Source organism: Dioscorea cayenensis, chromosome 16 (assembly GCF_009730915.1).
Source record: "Dioscorea cayenensis subsp. rotundata cultivar TDr96_F1 chromosome 16, TDr96_F1_v2_PseudoChromosome.rev07_lg8_w22 25.fasta, whole genome shotgun sequence".
NCBI classification, from domain to species: domain Eukaryota; kingdom Viridiplantae; phylum Streptophyta; class Magnoliopsida; order Dioscoreales; family Dioscoreaceae; genus Dioscorea; species Dioscorea cayenensis.
This window is the reverse complement of record NC_052486.1, coordinates 12,023,811-12,035,668: the sequence shown is the minus strand read 5'-3', so window position 1 is coordinate 12,035,668 and position 11,858 is coordinate 12,023,811.

The window sequence follows — 11,858 nt, the reverse complement described above, 5'->3', positions numbered from 1 at the left end:
TTATTGTATAGGGCTCTTCTCAAGTTATAAATATATAAAAAAGTTATGTTGCTAAAACTTGCTACGCAAATCCAATTAGGCATAAAAAAAAGACAAGAAGGGAGACAAGTGCCTTTAAGTCATATGAGACATTTATTTCAAGTTGGAAGTATGACATGAAGAACATGTACGGTGCCTTAATTAGATAGCAATGCTCAAGAGCAAAACAAGAATGAACTATGCAAGGATGCACATGAACAAAGTGATGCTACTAGGGAGGTTGTACATACTATAGAAGCATTAAATAAGCAAAGTTCTATGTTAACTAGTTGGAATCAAATTACATCATATTGCTAATTTTTGAATGGGATTGTGCTTAGTTAGTAATAGAAATATCTAATTTACTACTAGAAGTTTGTGTTATTAGTTTCCATTCTATGAGTGGCTTGTGCTATATATTCCATACTTAAATGTTGCAGATATATCTAATATCTATGATATACGCTGATTTTATAGTTATAGTTTTACAACCACAAGATTTTATTGCAACTTAAAAGCATTGAGGTTGGCAACCCATTAACTTTTACAAAATAATAAGCATTTTACAGAAATGGTAACTAACACAACAAAAATTTACACACTTAGGGTCCATTTGATATGTAGCCAAGTACAACACAAGCAGTACAGAACAGAACAAGTAGTTATGGTACAGGACAACTGCTTGTACTGTAACTTGTTTGATATCTTGTGGACAGCACAAAATTTTTTGTGCTGTTCTTCATTTGATTTCAATAAGTACTGGGACAAAAATATTGTAAAATTACTTCTGATACCCTTTGTACTGTCATTGTTTTACAATAAACAAATTCATAAGTAAATTTCAAGGTTTTTCTCAATTTCAATATTAACCTAATTAAATTTTTTTATAATTAATTAACTTATTAAATTATAATTATATTTTTGAAAAATTTTAAAATATATGCAAAAATATTTTATTGCTAAAAATACATGATAAATTCGGTTAATATGTCAATCGACTAAACAATAAAATTTGTTACTCTATAATCTTATTAAATATACTATAATCTATAATCCATATAATCTTATTAAATATACTATATATTATATACACTAATTTAAAGTAAAAAATCAGTTTTCAAACAATTAATTTTCACATTGTTATTACTATATAAACAAATTTACAAAATGTCAAGAGACTAAATAATAAAATTTGTAAATATAATCTTCTAAAATTATAAATTTTTAAAATTATATGTACTAATTTGTAAAAAAATTCAATTTGCAAACAATAGACTTTATATATAAAAATTTATTTGTAAGATATCAAGGAACCACACAAGAAATTTTCATAAATATTTTTTACTAAAAATATAATTGTTATATATTATATGCATCAACATGAAAAAAATATATATAATATTTTTTATTTAAGAAAAGTGGGAGCAATGTGCATATATTTTTATCAACGTGTACCTAATATATATATCAATTTTTTTTGTTTAAAAAAGTAGGGGTATTGTTTTTTTTTTAAATAAAAGGAGCAGCAATGTGTATTAACTTGCAAATATATATATATATATATATATAACGGGACTAATGTGCATTAACCTGTAAAATATGTTCTTATTGGGGGAAATACATGTCCAAAGCCCCAACTTGGGCCTACCCTAGCTTTGTCCTGATCTCATAAACCAAGTTCCATGTATATATATATCAACTCTATTACATGAAATTTTGAAGCTTTTCACAAACAGTGGTTAAATCAAGAATGAACCAAATTCAACAAATAGAATATGTAACAAACTAACATTAATAAAATATAATTACAACATATATAGTTGTCAACAACTACAACAAAATACGATGCAATGAAACCTATAAAGTTTGTCAACTACTATACAAAAAACCATAAATAGTCATCATGAAATGAAAGCTTTGAGTAGATACATCAACTTAAAGACATACATCCATAGATACAAAAATATCAACTTCACCAAAGCTAAACACCTCTCCTACTATGCAAAGATTATGGTAATCCCATAATTTTTTTCACAAAACTTATCCTTTGGACACCATTCAGCTCCCAAAAATATTTCTCATACTCAGGCTTATGAGAGAACTTAATCATTAAATCAACCTCCTCATCCTCACTCAAACCAAGCTTCTTTACCTCTGCACCTAAGTTTCATGCCATAGGAGGATCAGGCATTTTTTTCACAATAAGTAATATGTCAGATCTTGCTGCAGACATATAATTGTCCATATTCTCAATAAACTTGTTAGCAACATCCAACATTTTTTGACATTTTAGTGGAGGTCTAGAGATATTAGGTCCATTAGACATATCATTCTCTGTAGGTACTGCCGAAGTATGCTCCTCATCAAGCTCTAAATCAGTCTCAATGACATTATTTGTGCCATCATTCAACCCTTCAACAACATATGCAGCTGTCTCAGCTCCTCGCCCATTAGCACGATCTTTACCAAAAATACCTTGCAATCTTTCGAATTCTTTAAACTCCTTATTTGCATGATTTCCTACCTTTGGATGTTTCTACAAGTTTAAAAAAATTGTGAAATAGATTATTTGTTGAAAACATACACACATATTAGCTATCACATAATAAGTGCACAATAAATTTAAGAATAATATCAACAACAACATATGTACTTGTAGATATTCAGTCAAAACTTGCTCACTGTCAACTATGACACACTTTCTTGCATCATCCCAACCAAACCCGCTTGTGTTCATCATGTCCACTACTTCATTCAGTTTTATAGACCATCTTTTCATTTTGTTAACTACTTGCTTGACAGTAATAATAATACCAGGAATGCTAGTTGTCATTCTTTTTGTAGCCTCCTCATGTGTGCCAGTCTTAAATGTCCCATTATCTCCCTTGTAGCCAGCCAATACTAATTCTTCCAAAATTGATAGTAAGGTATTCTCCTCATTCTCTGTCCAATTTCGTCTGCATTTTTTTGACACACTATTCATCTCATTGTTTCCAGTTCCTTCATTTTCCATTTTAAACTATCATGAAAATTTAATTAACTTTTTAATGGATTTAAAGTGATAGCATAATATATATATATATATATATATATATATAACTATTGAAACAAACTTATTATTAAGAAGTATGAGAGGAAGAAAAACCTAGAGAGGAAATGGATGAATGGTTTCAAAAAATAACAAAAAAATGCAAAGCTGTTGGAATAACCCAAAACAAGCCTTTTCCTGTAATTTATGCATTAAAAAATTTTAGAGTAAACAATAATCCCTAGGTGAAAACATGGCTTTCAAATTTAAAAATAAATATGGCTTCCAACAAAAGTGTAGCTCAAACACATAAAATAGAGACTACAATAATTAACCAACATTCATTAGAAGGTTAGCACACAACAAAAGTTACAATTATTAACTGACTCATTCAAACACTAGTGTTCATGCCTACACCTAAAATCATGCCACATTTCTTGTGTAAGGTTATCTCTCTTTTCAGTCCACTCATTACTTGGCTCAACAGTTCCGACTAATGGTTCTTCGCCTATTGGCATCTCATTATCTGTAAGTGGAGCGAATTCCTCAGGATCTACTACCATGTTGATACAAATAAAATTGTGTAGTAAACAACATGCTAAAATCATTCGAATTTGCGTTCTTATGGGGTAAAATGAAGGACTCCTAAGTATACCCCATCGTTTCTTCAAAAGCCTGAAGCATCTCTCTATGACATTTCTTGCTTGAGCATGCTTATAATTAAATAACTCTTCACGATTTTGAGGCGGGCGTCTGCAGGTAGCCCAATCTTGAATATGGTACCGCCTACCTCTATACGGGGCAAGAAAACCTTCCCCATTTGTGTAACCACCATCAACAAGATAATATAAACCTAAAAAGGTTAAAATTGATTTTGTATTAGGATTTTCAAAATGTTTAATAACAAACTATACATAATAAATATCAATTATTTACATGCCAACTGGGACTTTCAAACCATTTTGCTTGATTATTTCATCATGTAGTACCCTAGAATCTGAAGCCGATCCTTTCCATCCAGCTAGTACGTAGATAAAAAGCATATCTTTGGTACAAACTCCTAAGACATTTGTTGCAAGTCCACCTTTCCTTGTTTGATACCTAGGTCTATCGGCTGCATTTGGTATTACTGCTATATAAGTACCATCTAAGGCACCTATACATCCCTACATGTTCATTAGAAAAGTATAATTTTATTAATTTACATCTAATGAAAAACAAGTAATTTATATTTTACATTGCTTAAATAAAGTATACCTTGAACCATTTCCATTTGCTTTCGCCGCTATTTTCTGGAATTGGTTGTGGCTTGACAAATAATTCATCTTGTAACCTTAAAATAGCAGCTAAGACCATATAACAATATCTACTAATAGTTTGACCTGATCTAGAGAACCTTACTTGAATACTCCTGTTCTTTGTGTGGTGAGCTAGTATATTTAGAAAAACAATAACTTGCTCCTAAATTGTAACTCTACCAAGTTGCACCAGGCCTCCTCGTACCTTTAGGACCTCACAAAGATGTGCAAATGTGTTTGTGCACATTCTTAATTCCCATATACAATTATTATCACCTGACTTAATAAGGGAATCTATTACATCTCTTCGTGACTCATATTTAGCAAAAGTTCTTTCACTTATAGCCCTTCTCTCACTATCCCTTCTCAAAATAAAAGTAAAATAAAAGAAGCCAACCCCATATATAGTCATCATATTCATATAAATTCTCTAGGCAAGAAGAAAATACAAAATGTGTTGATGGTCCATCACCAACTACCCACTAAAAAGAAAAGAAAAATTACATAACTAAGAGGTCAAAACAAAAATAAAATAAATACACAATGTGATAAATAACTAAATTGGCTACCTTTAGGTAATCTGAATTGAGTTGTGTTAAGATTGGTTAAACCTGGGAAAACATAAAAACATATCATGATTCATGAATAATTGCATATCTTCATGGGCATAATAGGGCATATATATATACACACACACACACTATACAAACTATTAACAAATATTGCATAATCATATCAACCTTGTACTGCAGGAGTTTGATAAGTTAATATGAGAATAATTAGTATTACTAGCAAGACAACTTTTTTATACATTTTATTCTCTAACTTTTTATTTATATATTTATTTATTGGTCTAAAAGCATTTCTACATTTTTTCTAGAAGAGTTAAATAATTTTCTTTTATAGAAAAACAACCTGCAGGTATATAATTTAAATTAAATTATTAACTATAAACTTATATAAATGATGAACGGTGCATGATGTATGGTATTCTTTTTAAAATTTTTATATGAGTACACTAATATGTGAGATATCTATGAAAATAATATCCATGATTCATACATAGATATAAAGAGATGTATATTTATCTTATATACAATTTAAAATTTCAATTTTTGGATAGAAATATTAAAAAAAAATTATGCTAATTTTTATGATTTAAAATTTTAATTTTAAGATATTGATCAAGATAATTTTCAATTTCATTTATCCAATATTCATGTTTATGAATCAAACATTCATTTAAAAGGCAGACACAAAACCTATTTTTTTTTTAAAAAAAAACCTCATCCTATCATTTATTAACTAAGTAATCGGATGAAATAGATTAAAAAAACCTATAATCTCAACACCACGTACCTTTTTCAGCGTGAATCCTTAACCAATCTTTCTCTCTGGGAGAGTCCCTGGAAACCCTAAAATTTCAAAGAGATCCTAAAATTTTATAAAAACGAGGAAGCAAAAAAACAAGAAGAGAGGGAAATAAGAAGAAAAGAGGAGGAAAAGGGAGAGGGAATGGGAGAAGTAGACTATGAAGATGAGAAAGGTGACGGCAGAGGAAGAGAATGAGGTGCAAGGTCGAGGTCGGGGACTTGAGCATCGTGGGATGTGGAATACGTGATTGTAATTACTAATCTTTATTAAGGGTAATTTAGTTTTTTAGTTGTGTTGTACCACGATAAAATTTTTGTGCCGAGGTTTTGGTGGTACAAAAATTTTAACTACTTGTGCTGTACCCAGACTTTGTCTTGTGCTGTACTCTCAACCTTTTTATAAATCAAACGAGGAACAAATGAAGTTGTGCTGTCCTGTACCTTAATATTTTACGTATCAAACGGGCCCTTAAAGAGATATGCAACTCACTGACACAACAATTATCATTTTATGGAAATTATAGTTTTTAGACCGTGGCATACCAAAAAATTCATTTAGTCGTATGAATTTTTACAAACTTATGTTTCATACCTTTAGAAATGCAATTTTACAATACAATTTTAACTTTACAATTATAAATCTAAAGAGCAATTACAATGTTACATAGTCACAAATATTTGTGGTGATGCAATCCTGTCATGTTTATTCCATCACGGCTTGATGCTGGGAGCTTTTCAAATTGTTGATCACACTCTTTATCTAGTTAAAGAATGCCCAAAATGATTGTTCATTGAATCAAATGGCTCCAAACTTTAGAAAAACAAAATGAGCAATCAAGAGAAGGGCAAATCAAGATCATCATACATTTGCTAACAAAAAATCCACTATGCTAGAAATAATAACTTCAAAATTTAGAAAAATAAAATGAACAATTAGGAGGTAATACCATACCAGAACTACCTGGTTAAGTGAAGCATTGAACTATGAAACACTTGGTACAACCTACATCATGAAATCATACATATATTATAACTTCAAAAAATAAAAAAAAAATAAAGAAGTTGAAGGTAGATATCCAAGATATATGAACTTACAGACTCATGACTTGCATTCATAAATGTTTCTGGTTTAGCAAAGAATAACCAAGGCACCATCAATGGAACCTACACATAGAAATCTCAGAAAATTATATAAATAATCTAATACAAAATGCCATTATGTAGTTTATATGATCAATAATGTGGATGGCACCATATATTGTACCAATATGGAAAAAATTCAATACTCTCCCTCACTTTCTCTTGTTCAAAACATAAAATGAGAATCTCAAAATCTTCTCATTTGAATAGGTATTTACCATTATTTAAAAGCAATAGGTCTGTTGGATCTCCTCTCCACCATCCAATTTCAAATCAATCTCAACTTTCAATCATTCTGCAGACCACCGTTCAAACCTGTACAATAGTTGTTTTTGCCACCAACTTGGTGACTGTTGACTTCCTCACATGACACCATGATTATGGGATAAAAAATAGGAACAATGTTAGCATTTCGAGGCAATGGTGAGAAAGCAAAAGGGGCTCGAATACTCGAGATGAAAAGAAAAGGGGAAGAAGGGCTTTGTTAGCCGTGTGGCAAAAGGAGGTACTCTAACGTGATAAGTTGCCTATGAGTGACATACCACATCAGTCCTCTGTTAATACCATAGGCTATCTTGACCCAATTGGAAGAGAATAATAAATTAAGAGACCCAATTGATTTTTTTTCATTGGGTGACCAAAATAGCAATTCATGAATAGTTTAGTAACCATTTGTGTCGTTTACCCATAATATAATTACTTGCATTGTCAGTTACTAAATGTTTAATATTTAAAGGCCCAACCAATTTTACAATCTCTGAAAATAGATTGACTGAATTTATTCATCCTTCAAGATATCTAATGCACCAATAGATTTTGTAAAGTATAAACTAGTGTGGCAATAAACCAAGATATTGATCAAAGTTTTTTGTCTTACCATTACCTTTGATTGCACATCAAAACCTAGACCAAGTACTTCTATAGTTATTAACAAGTAACTAGCATTTCTTTTTACAATTATTTAATAAATGAATCCGAATATCATTATAGATGGACCCTTTATATCTAAATTCAATCCCAATAATGACATCTAAAGTTGTTTGAATGTAGGGTAACACCTAGGCATTTCAAGGAATGCATGAGTCAAGACACCCCTGTGCAAAAGCTATATGTGCCTTTTAAATTGCTTGCTAGCTAGCACATGCACTCTTGATTCTTGATTGAGACTTTAGGGTTGTCCTTGGAACAACAAATTTTTCTATGGAATCCTTGGCCTTCCATTTACCTAAATATTTATCCATTATTCCTATCTTCTATTATAGCTTTTCCTATCTTCTATTGTAGCTTAACCAAAAGATCAAACATCTTAACATCATCCTCTTGTACTTCCTCATATGCATCTTCAAATGAATCCTTTTTCATTTTTTTTATTTTGAGGAATTAATAAACTTTACCATTTAATTACACACATCATAGAGCACTTTTCTGCAGCTGATATATTTTCTCAAATGGCAGCTAGATGATACTTTAGTTCTATTATTTTCCTTCCATGATCTTTTGATCCACAAAAAAGGTATAAGAAAACTTTTTCCCTTGATCATTATTACATACAAAAAAAATTACCAAGAAAGATCAATCTTTGAGCAAGCATTGCCACTTGAGCAATTGGATGGTTGTGTATTGCAAGTTTCTAGTTCCTATACAAAGTAAAATTAACAATATAAATTTCAAAGTTACAAGTTTGATCTATGTTGCTGTATAAGTTTATGACATATTAAATATCCAATACATGCTATTTTATGCATATGATATAATCATATAAAAAGTTATAACTTGAATATGAAAAAAAGAAGTGTTACTATGTGTCGTGAAGTAGAGCCATGACTCATGAGCATATTCAAACTAACAAGAGTCTTTTTTAGTTGGTCAAGTCTTTTTGGGAACTTATCTTTGTTTTCTATTGTAAAATTGAAAATCTACTAAGATAAAAACTTATAAATGCAAGAACAATTCAAATTATAGAAAACTAATTAATATGCCAAAAGACATGCAATCTAAGCCACAAAGAACAAAATTTATACAGGGGTATATATAAATTATAAAACTTTTGAACATATATTATTAATTTATTATCAATAGATGTTAATAGGCATTGCTAAGCACTAGATATAGAATTCTGCAATGATTACAGACATCCCACCGACATTAATACAAAGAAAGATTCTACTTTTTATAGCATGTCCTGCTAAGATACTTGGATGTAAGTTGTAACACATTTGCAACTATACCAAATTAAGGTAGTGATAGAGCCTTGAACCGGTATCAAGTTTCATGTATAATATTAAATAAAAAGAAACAATGTGATAAATAATTGCAACTGAAAGCAGGTAGGAAGTTCTTATGCAAATTGGGTAGGGATAAGAGGCGATTATTATGATATTATCTATATGGAAGGATAGGCACTCAAGGGACATAAGAGAAACATAGAAAATAGAATAATGTATATCCAAAAATAAGAGAAACAATGAAACATCATGCATGGCATATGTGCCTATTGACAAATGTGTTTGCAACTTCTACTATCAATACCAATAAGCAATAATAATCCACATGTAGTAGAATTCAACTTTGATTAATAATAAATATGTTTCATATTTGTGAATGTTTTCATGCACATAAAGTTTTATAATGCTAATGCATTTGAAGATCATGTCAAATGGAATCAATTATTAAATTAATATACAAACAAATCAATGAGAATGTCAATAGTGAAGATTTGCAAACAAGAATTCAACAAATTAATGCATCATAGAACAACATCACCTACTCTATGATTCACCATCAAATCTCCACTTTTTCTTGGACTAAAAATGTGTTTTTGTGATATAAGATAAAAAAAATTGATAATTCCATTTGGATTGATATCAAAAGAGAGAATGCACATGAACTTGAAGATTAAATGTGCATAGGAATTTAAAGTTTATCAATTAGGGCATCATAATACGGGGGAGATACTACCAAGGATGGGAACTATATACAATGCCAACCTTGTAAAGGTTGAGAATCTTCATATGCATGAGGGGTTTGGAGATCCAAGGAGATAGAAAAAGGAATCAAAGACCTCTTAGGTCAATTGAGAAATAAAAGGTTAACTATTTAAAACTTAACTATTTAACATGGTTGACCTCGTTGGGTTAACTGGTTCTAAGGCAGCTCTCCCCATGCCTAGGTCAAGGATCCAAACCTGGATTGGCCTCATGGCTGATTACTAGTTTTTTTTATCGAAGGGGCTAGATCAGTCCGAGTATGACTATATTGCCTCAAACCTCTCAAACCAATAGTCATCCTCATATCAATATAGTTCATAGACCAATGAGGCAAATTTTAAACTTGTTTGACACTTCTTATTCTCCATTTCTTGAGACCTAAGACTATAGGTACTCATCAGATCATTTGGTGTGTCATCAATGACATTTGGTCATGAAGAAGCCCTACAATTGTGTTGTGCCACAGAAGCTTGTTGGTTGCATTTGGAGTTAGTAATACTATATTCAAAAAATGGCACCCACCTAAAAATCAAGAAAGATGAAGTTGGAGTGAAAAGGAAAAGTGATCCACCAACCGAAAAGTATGAAGCATGGATTTATTTTTTAATTTTTTATCAATTTTCTGTGGGGAAAATGTTCATATCCACAAATTGGTGGAGTGCGATATATCACACAACATGGATATGTTCCTATTGTTAGGTTTCTTGGTTTTTATATGTTTTATTTTTTGTTTCTTTTTGTTTTCAAATTTATTCTGATAGCAAATCTATTTTATTAAATGTATTTTTTATGTAATTCAAAAAATGCATGCGCAAAATTACAGTGCAAAAATTAGATTTATTAACCATGCCCTGTGCATGTATGCTGCCATTTATGTGACAATGATATCCAAATCTATGTCAGAATGATGTACTTTATAATTTTGATGTGTGCATTCTAGTTGATTTGTGTATCATATTGAGATGTCATTATACAAAGTAAGATGAGCACCAATTATGTCAAATTTGTTTACTCAGTTGGAGCATTTGTTTATTTCTGATAGTTATTTAGTAAGGCTTTAGTATAGCACACATTTTATGCCAAGTTTTTTGTTTTTATTTTCTTTGAAAAAAATAAAGGACAATGTTTTTCAATTTAGATTGGAATTCCCTAAATAAATTCTTACAACTTTGCACTGCCACTAATCCAATTTGTCCCTTTGCATTCCATTTTACTTGATTATATTTATTACTAGCACTAACTACATCTTGACTTACGTTTCTATTTATTATTGTATCTAACTACTTACTAAAAACATTAATCATGTATTAAGATTATTTCCATTTTACTTGTTATGTTTCCCATTAAATATTAATATCTACTAGTTAACAAAGGTATTTATATTTATTATACGATGGAATTGCTTACAATTTATTGAATTTTATAGACTATATTTTTGTTCTAGAGAAGATGAATATGACCAGCTAATCTAGGAATCTACTTAAGGGAAACTTTTATTTTCCAATCAAGTCAACTCTTCATAAGTTGAAAGAAAAGATGGCTCGAAAACATTGGGAGCTACTCTATAATACTCCATTTGCTTCCTTAATAGATGTGGAGCCTATGATCTAGGAAAATGAAGTACTGGATGCATTGATGCAACTATTCAACAAGCACACAAAAAGATTTAAGATAGGTGAAAACTACCTAGTTTTGAGGCTCAAACATGCCCTAATGATATGGGATGGCTTTCACATAGTGGCATAGTGGATTTTAAGTCACAAAAGAACGTTGTAAAGTTAAGGAGAAATATCTAGAGAAAAGCATCAATTAAAACAAATAAAAAATCAAAAGGAATCTACTTCTTTTAAAAGAGAGGCAACGAAAAAGAAAGACAGTTTTGTGAAGATTTTTGTTGTGTATATATGTGTATATAATGTGTTCTCTACTCTTCCCCAACACCTCATGCTCAGCATTGATATGCATGGCCTACTTTGTTGGTGATCTAGCTAAATTGAGACAATATGCATGTGAG